A 9,756-nucleotide genomic window follows, 5' to 3' on the forward strand; every position below is an offset into this window, starting at 1 on the left:
ATTAAAGTATCACATACAGAGTTTGAGTGTGATAGTAGTAGTAGGGGTGTGACATCTTCTCGGATGTACATTGCAACTCCCCCATGACTTCTATCCCTTCTGTCTGTTCGGAGTACGGCATACTCTGGTATATTTATCTCCGCATCTGCTATATTAGGTGTTAGATGCGTTTCGGTAAGCACCATGCATATTGCTTGATTGCATGTTACTAGGTCTTTCAAGTATAGGAACTTGTCTTTGCCGCCTGTTCGTAATAGGCCCCGGATATGCAGTAGGAATATGGGTGTGATATCTGTGCAGGGGTTCCTGGTGTTAGCGGTGGCCATCCCTGATCCATCATCTGTGGTGGTCTTGGACAATGGTTCGTGTGGCGTTGACTCTGTACCCTCTGTACCCTATATATATGATGATGATGAAGGATATGTTCTCTATGTGGCCTGCGTGTTTTTTCTACCTTGTTTATCATTTTGTCTATGTTTTTTGCAACGTCATGTACCTAGATATGTATCTATATGTACAGGTAGATGAACGTATGTGCATACATGTACATATATATGCATATACTCATATATTGTTTATATGTGTGGGGGGGTATATATATAGAGAGAGAGATAAGAATACTTTTGTCGGGAGTTTCCGTGTTTCTTATGAATGTTTGGGTGTTATTTTGAGCAGTAGATTGTGTCCAGCTAAACGTAGATCTGGGGATACAATAAATAAGGCAGAAGTGAGAAAATCACTTTCAACTAAATGTTAGCGATTCAGTAGGGAAGATAAATGTAAAATACAACCTAGTGTCTCTTAAAAAATGTAACATATTTTCTTGAAATTATCTTGGGCTAATTCAGAAGATGGAGTTGTCAAAAGGTATCCATTGTGATCATGAAATTATCGTGTTGAAGAAGAGAAGTTCGGACTGGGATAGTATCTTGCAAATTAAACTATTGATAGCTTTCTGCTTATCATACATGACTCTCCATTAACATAACACTTATGAAAGCTGACGCTATATCAACAGCTCCCTAGATGATGCATTAAAACGGTCTCATATAATGTTACACATGTGTCTGATTAATTTCTTATAAGCAAAATTGTATTACATAGTTTTAGAACCCTTCATATGTAATAATCGCAATGTATTTCAAATTAATCTACAGCATAGTATTTACAAATAATTCATAATTGTGGTATTCAAAATAGATTACATTTGATTAGACTTCGTATTTTACTGTTTCACATACTGATGCGTGTCCACGTGCATGCCAATATACCCGCACATATAACAATCACACATATATATAAGCCTCTCACGTATAAACACATGAGAATCAAAGCACACTCCGATAATATACGTATATAAATACTTTCGATAGGAAAGACATTTAAAACTTTCCAGACCGTCTGAAGAGATCATATAATAATTATCGGCAAATACTTTAATTTAGTTGACCTGTCTATTGCCAAAAGTACAACAGACAGGTTTAAAATGTGGGTTACTAATTACGAGATATGTGATATTTCCATTGGAATATTTCATGAAATAGAACAATGGTATTGCAAGAGACCTTTTATATATTCGTCTGCATCACGAACATATTTATCTGCTTATAAGTTAGTCGATGTTCATTACTTCAGCCTTAAAACCGACCAATTAACAAATTTCCAAGTTGTGTATTCAAAGCTGTCAAACACGAGCTGACTAAATAAATTGATGTAGGTTTCAGTTAATGAGAATTCATTAACTGCGATTTCGCTCAAACAGATGAGTGTAATTGTATTTCACATGACTTTATTCATTATCATTTGATTACTCCTCCAGGAATAAGATTTGAATCTGTCATTAGAAATTTATCAGCAGCATCACTTCAGATTTTCAATCTTACTTTGGAATTTTCTAAAATCTTCATTGAAATGTCACAGAAGTAGGCACGTACACAGGGAAGGTGGAGTCTTTGATCCTCTTCTTTATTTACATCAAGTATTCTTTTAGTTAAAATTCAAATTATATATTTTAAAAGAATACTTGTTACTCATGCTTTGTTTTCCAGTTACTTGTTCCACTATTACTAAATCAATTAAAATAATAAAATTAATTATAGTCGTCCTTCTTGATTTTTGAAGAGATATTCACATAAGTAAGACAGCTGATCTCTATGATGGAACAGTCTTTTTATTCATTGTTTCAAATAACGATATTCAGCCTGTTATGTATGTATGTATGTATGTATGTACGTACGTACGCACGTATGGATAGATGGAGGCATGCATTGATGTTTGCATCAGAATTATTTATAAACTTACAGATTCCGAAAAATATGTTGGGATAGTAATTATCATTGATATGGCACAAAAAATTGATTGTATAGAAGTAAAAGGAGATATGCACATATATACAGCAAATCAGAGTACATGATGTGAAAGTTTGTAATATCTAAACCAATAGATCGAGAAATCACGAGTCGACTGACTTTGGTAGAGCTGTTATGGTAGATGAGCAATCTTGGATATAACTGGAAAGAGAAACAACAACATAGTTGAACAACAGTAGTTTTAACAATTTGGTGAGAATATGTTGGGTTTTAAGTCAAGTGACCTTTTGCATGTGGCCTATGATGTTTATATATATAATAGGCACACGCGTGGCGCGAAATTCTTTTCCCACGACAGTTCCGGACCCTAGGTGTGAACTCATTTGCATACAGCCAATCAGAGCTCAACTATCAAACTTGTGTCCCCCTAGTCACGAAAATACTCTGGTTGAGTTCAGTGGACAATGTGCGTTATAACAAAATCTAACTGTTCTAAACGGGTTAATAGGGGTGACAAATGTGAAATTTAGTGTATAAAGTGAATGGAGAGCTGCTCACCGGTGATACCATAAGTGTTGCCAATTTGCGTAATTTACTAGAAAATGTAAATGAGAGTAGTTTCCTAATTTTTTGGCTGATTTTTTTCATTCCTAATTTTAAATATTGGTGTTGATCTGGAAACATCGTAATCAATCTGGCGTTGTGTCGTTTTGCGCCCTCCTAGCATATATCAATGGGTACATGTAGTATCACTAATCTCAGTGTGAGCATATGTACCTAATGTTAGCTCCATATTAGTGATGGTGCTCAATTGATCTACGAGGATGGTGGTGAGGTGCTTACGTGAAACCTGCTATGCTGTACTCACAGAGTGGCTGTACTGTAGTAGTACACAGTATGTGGATTTTCAAGGCGATCTCTGATTGGCTGTATGCAAATAAGTTCATTACTGGGTCCGAAACTCTTGTGGGAAAAATATTTCGCAGGCGTGGCTGTGTTGTAAGAAGCTTGCTTCCGAACCACACAGTGACATCTTGGGAAAGTGTATTCTACTATAACTTCTGGCCAACCACAGCCTTCTGGGTGAATTTGATAGACGGACAGTGTTTTGGGGTCGGTTTGACCCCTCCACCCCCACCCTCACCCTACCGCTTGACAACCGATGCTGGTGTGTTTACGTCCATGTAGCTTAACGATTCAGCAAAAGACACCGATAGGATAAGTACCAGACTTTAAAAAAATTAAGTTCTGGGGTCGATACATTCGACTAAAAATTCTTCAAAGCTGTGCCGCAGCATGGTCGTAGCCTAATGGCTGAAAAAGAGAAAAGATAAAAGATGTGTATAAAACTTTAATATAGCTCGTACACAAGCTGTATAGAGGATCAGCAATTGATCAGAAAAGAAGTATTTTATGACCTCGAAAACGAAGCCATGTCTATGAATATAGACTTAGCAATTTTATTTACGTCAGATCACAATAATAGATCATCAGGTTGTGTGAAACTTAGCATTTGTAGTGACCTGAAACTAGTTGTTGATTTATAACCTCTTCTTATAATTATTTTTTCTATTTCTTTTTATTGTTATTATTAGCAAAAATCTTATTATTATGTTATCTCGGAAATACAAGTCTCAGTAAATAGTGAAATGAGTAATTTCTTTCGCGGTATGTGGTAGCAATAATGTGATTCTAAATTGTGAATTTCAATTGAACCAGTAAGTTTAATAAATATTTTAAATTGTTTTTGAGTCTTGTAATCAAAACATATTACAACTTTGACAAGCCATAACTTTTAGGTCACTGAGCAATGTATATAAATACAGGAATACCCTGCTTTACAAAAGTAACGTGTTCATAAATATCTGGTTGTAATGCAGAATTAATTTTCCCATTGTCTGTCATGCTATAATGTGAGCATGCTTTCCAACGATTGTTTACGAAAAACAACAACAAGATCAAGCATTATTTTAAACGTGCATCGTACAATATGTATTCATAAAAAAGTTTAAAGAGAAATACGTTAAGGAATAAATAATAACGGCAATATTATATAAGGGTGCGTTCTTGCCACAAAAGATGTTGACTACTGCTTTGTGAAAAGCAGTAATGGAATGATAGTTACCGGGAGGATGAAGAACACTATCATCTATTTTATTGTTCTTAATCATCATCTACTTGATGGGCGAAGAACTTATCTAAAATTGTTTGATAATTACGGCACAACATCCTTTTGTACAGCTCAGAATATGAACTAATCTCATTATAAACTCCTCTCGTAATTTTCATGTTATGTTCATGATAAGCATTGTTATCAGTAAAAACTTGTAGATCTTCATCTATAAGTACCAATCTTTTAGCAATCTTTTTTGCAGTCAACTTAAGCAGACTTGTTTGAATTTCTGTAATCTTAGGTTGCTTTTTTTCTCACATCATCAGCTCCTTGTTAGCTAAATTTGCCTTGTGGGATACTAGCAATTCAATCATATCTTTCCCTACGACTTCTTCAATTTTACATCATTTACAACTGTCATGATACCTTACCGGATTTGATGTAGACATTCTACTAGTGAAAAGCTTGTAAACATCCTTGATAACGTTGCTTCCATCATTCTGAAACAGAGTGCTCCGATGCTAGCTTTTACTTTGTAGAACATTTCAATCTAATCTAAACTTTAAAAACATAGAAACATGGTACAGGGTATTCTAACTCCATGCAGCTTAACCTCTCCAACACTATCATCACCCTTACTGTCAATATCTCAAAGACATTAACCACCATCTCCTTCATGGTGTTGCATCTTCCTTCATAATAAACAGGCCGCTTTGTCATCCATTTGTGGCATTTTACTTCTCGAGAATTTTGATGAATTAAAATTGTTAGTCTTACATTAGGAAAGTATTTGAACTTGTCTAGTGGGAGAAGCTCCTACATATATTGTATGTCGATGTGCTTTGTTCGTCTACCATCTTTGAGTCAGAAATCTACCACCATTACATACGTATGCTGACGAGATACCCTCCGAACCACACTCTGATGACGCTGGCGCATTTCAAGTTAGGTTACCGATATTTTTATTGCCCTACGTTAACGACATTCTAGATATCACTAGATAACAAAAGACACTTCTAAGCAGATGTTACATTGCTTTAACCTCCCAAACATTCAACATCCCAACAAATGTTGAGTTTCACAATCGCCAGTGATCGCTCATGGTGTCTTCTAAATACATAAAAATTGCAATGAAAAGATGTGAATTTTTCTCTAGTGCCATGAAATATTTTTCCCCTAACTACCAGCAAATCCTCTCTAAAACACAGATATGGATGCCATTGCTGCTTCACAATAGAGAATGATTCAACATAATACACCGATTCTGCTAGAAGAACAATTACTACTTTCTGCTTCTTTCATGGCTGCATAAAATTACATTTGCTGCTTTTAAATAAAAGTTGCATTTTCCTCCGCCCAGATCCACTTCACCTAGTCATTCCGTCGTTTCCTTTTAAAACCCAGAACTGGAAGCTTTCAAAGTCATTGCTGCCCAGAAATTTTACCCCCTGACACTTCCTCTCTGGCCACGTTTTTCCAACAGATGTTCAAATTAAATATCAGCTTTATCGATTCTACAACTCTAAAAGTGTCTCAAAAGGTTACAGGCACTGAGTTTTTTCCTATGGCTAACCCATAAAAATTTAATGAAAAAAATGAGATCATAAAAGTGAAGCAGCCTTTTTTTCTTTGTTTGCAAAACATTCAATACAGGATTTAAATATTCATCAATTATTCATCAAACCCAGATTAAGTAGCAGTAAAAGGAATTTAAGACTGCCTTATTCCCACTTTTGATCTTTAGAATAAAGGAATGAACAAATAATAACTCGTGAGATTGGATGTGAGTTAAGGGGGAATACGCTTTAATTTTTAAAAGATGGGATGATAAATTTCGAATTAATATTTTCTTCCAAGAGTAGGAATTTCAATTCACGAATGAAAAGAGGGGTTTGTAGTTATGTCAGATTAGATATTGGGTTCTAAATTAATTACCGCAGTAATCTCTTAATCCAGAAATGTTTTATATAGTGTCATCGCTGCTTGTCCTAATTTACAAATCACGGTTGCTCCAACGTATACGTTTAAACCAATCGTTTTCGAAGGGTTATATTAATGAGTTCAAACTTCTTAAACGTTGAGAACAACAGAAAAATAGATACCATATAATCCATGGTGTGGAAATCAGCTATACACCACTACTAAATATGTATTGATTCAAAAACGGACAGTATCATAGGCGCAGATATACCTACTCAATGAAAGCCAGATTTATATACATAAATGTGTGTGTTCATACGTATATATCTGTGTATATATATATATATATATATATATATATATATATATATATATTGAGGTTCTTTCTTACTGATAAAGACTAAGTCACGATCCGGCTTACATGAACGAGTAAAAATCTAGAATTAAAACTATAAAGTGAAGTTTATGTTCTGCACAAGAAAATGAGATTTGTTATATTTTTTCATCGCTAAATTAATAGAATAACACTTTAACTAAGTTAGTTTCATATGTGTTTTTGTTTTCAAATGCTTTTTTTTCTTTTCGAAACTGTTTTCTGAAACTATTATTTCATAAAAGTTTTCTTTCTTTTTACTTAGGCTATACGATTAATAATCTCACGTAATTAAATATTTTTTTTCTTGATATGTGAGGATATCTATCTAAAGGTGAATATTTAGAGCTATTCATTTGTGAGGCTTTATTATCTGGTAACGCTGGCTTTCAAATAGTTTTCATGATAGTTTTTATTTATAAGATTTATCTGTTAGATATTAATATCATAAATCAAAAATTAGATTTGACATTAATCTTCGTTATAATGCATTCCATATTCCCCTTACTGTTTGATCAACACATGTTTCAAAAGGATATTGGACACATGTTTTACAACCATGTCATCAGTTTCCAATAAGCAACTGAAATATCACTTCAAAGATGAAATTAAGGAAAAGGATTTTCGACATATTTTACCGACATCATATGACTGATAGAAGCCATTAAAGATGAGTGTATTATTTTATAGTAGTTTGAAAAGTGTAATTGAGCCTATGTTATAACTTGCTTTCGATACCAAATGGGTTAATTTCTCTCACATAAATATTATCACTCTTGATTCCAATCTGCTGAAAAGTTTCAAATCCGTTGAATTTGTAAGCACGGTTCTTTTATAGCAATTCGACTGTATGTGAATGTTCGACGAGATAGCCATCATACTCAACTTATATTAAATATACACATTTTTCATTGCTAAATTTTCCTGCAAATTTTTGAACATATTTAGTTTAAATGTGAAGTAATTATTAGCATAATACCCAAATGTAAACTACGAAATTAGCAGAAGTAAGGGCGTGTTTTCAATTCCACTTTAGATCAATCGTCAGCGGTTACGGATTTGCGATAATTTACCCCCGCTTTTAGATGCAAATATAAAGAAGTGATGCGTGTTCGTAAAAGATATGGCAACATTTCAGCAGAACAAGATATTGGAAGAAATGCGATCCTACAACTGTTATTCCTAAGTGCGCTCTTCAGCTTTGCCTATTTTCAAGTTCCCTCAAAACTCAAGTCTTCTACTCATCCATTATCTAAGGACGCTGAAATTATGATGATGTATATGTTCTGTTTAACAACTGTCTATTTCGATATAGACGCGAAATAAATGTATTCAGTAAATAAAGCATAAGCAAAGCAATCTATTTATGTTTAGAAGATTTTGTGGAACCCGAACAGAAGCATTATTTTGGTGATGTGGTTCAAAAATGTTTACTATGATTTCGAAGAGCTAGAAGTCAACAAGCTTTAAACAGTTTTAATATAAAACTGTAAAACTGTATTTCTGAAAATAAAATCCATTTGATGAGCATGGTTTTACCATTTTCAGTTTCGGGTTTTTATCTCTCTGTTTTGCTCAGAAGGGAAATTAGAGTATTCAGTTTCTGTTTGTCTTTCAGATATATATTTTTATATATTAAAGTTAAAACTAAATTTGTGGTACAAACTTTTTATTATCACTTTGGTCTGGCAATATTTTAGGTAATTTAAATATAATCTCTTAGAAAAATCAATAGTTGATATAGACATATCTAAGTTTACGTCATTAAATTGTATTCCACATTTTAAATATATTAAGTTAATAAAAAGCAGTAGGTCATGCTAAGAACTAATGTTCTAGGCATTACATTTGTGTAAACATGATGCTACCTGATCTAGGAAAGGCTCCAGAAGTTTATGGGATAATTTTTTTCTTTTGTTTACAACGACTTCATCAAATTTATCAGCTGTCATATTTCACTGTTTGATATGTAAAAAAATGTAACCCTTTTCCGACCAAAATCAAAAACATTAATCCCACAACCAATGTTATAACTCTGAAAATTAGATTTTAAAAAGTAGGCGTCTTATGGATTTTACCTTTCTGTGAAACATCTCGATATAAGCTGACAAATAATAATTTATGCAGTCACTTAGCGTGCTGCAGAAATAACAAACAATTCTTCCTTAAAGCAAACTCAGGTTTCTTAAAGAAGAAAAGGCTACATTGGATAATCACGGAAGTAGTCCGTGACATAATGTGGATCACGATTGGCGGAACTCTCCATAAAACGTCAACTGGATCAAAGTTGACATAAGTTAAGGAACAGCAGAAAAGGAGTTATGAACAAATGATTGTTTCCAAAAGTTTTCAAGCAAAAATTAATTTGGACTTAGAAGTTTAAATACTGTTTAATTATAAGTGACTGAAGTTTTCATTTTAACTTACCTTCACGAGTTTTGAAAATACAAATATAAACTTCTGGTGGCCAAGACATTTTTGAAACTGGAATTAAGAGGAATAGGTTTATTCCCAAAATGGAAACCAAGAAAAAAGATTGTTATCGTTTGTCGTTTGTGTCGAAAGACATTCCAGGTTGTAATCAACGTTAAGCGCTGATGAAACGAAATATTATCTCAACAATTTCAGTAAATTTATATGTATTTTACGAGTATAAATATTAAATCTTCTTTTAGAATGTTAAAAGTAATTACAAAACAATAAATAAATTTCACAAATGAATGCTCTTGGGATGGGATTTATATTTGTAACCCCTATTGGTTCATTTATTCACGATTTCAAATCTATGGTACTCTAATATCCTTTCTACTAAATCAAAACTGATAATCACTTTCTTGGGTCTTGATAGTCCTTTTGTGGAAACATTTGAATGACCTGTTTCATAAGCTCAGTTATGAGTCTTACTGCAACTTCATGTTTTTTTTATGTCATCTTAAATTTCGATTCGACAGTTCAAAGACTAGCAGCTGTTTGAATTACTGAAACAATTAACATCAGGATAAATATGTCTGAATATATATATATACATATATATATATATA

Source organism: Octopus bimaculoides, chromosome 10, assembly GCF_001194135.2.
Source record: "Octopus bimaculoides isolate UCB-OBI-ISO-001 chromosome 10, ASM119413v2, whole genome shotgun sequence".
Classification (NCBI taxonomy): domain Eukaryota; kingdom Metazoa; phylum Mollusca; class Cephalopoda; order Octopoda; family Octopodidae; genus Octopus; species Octopus bimaculoides.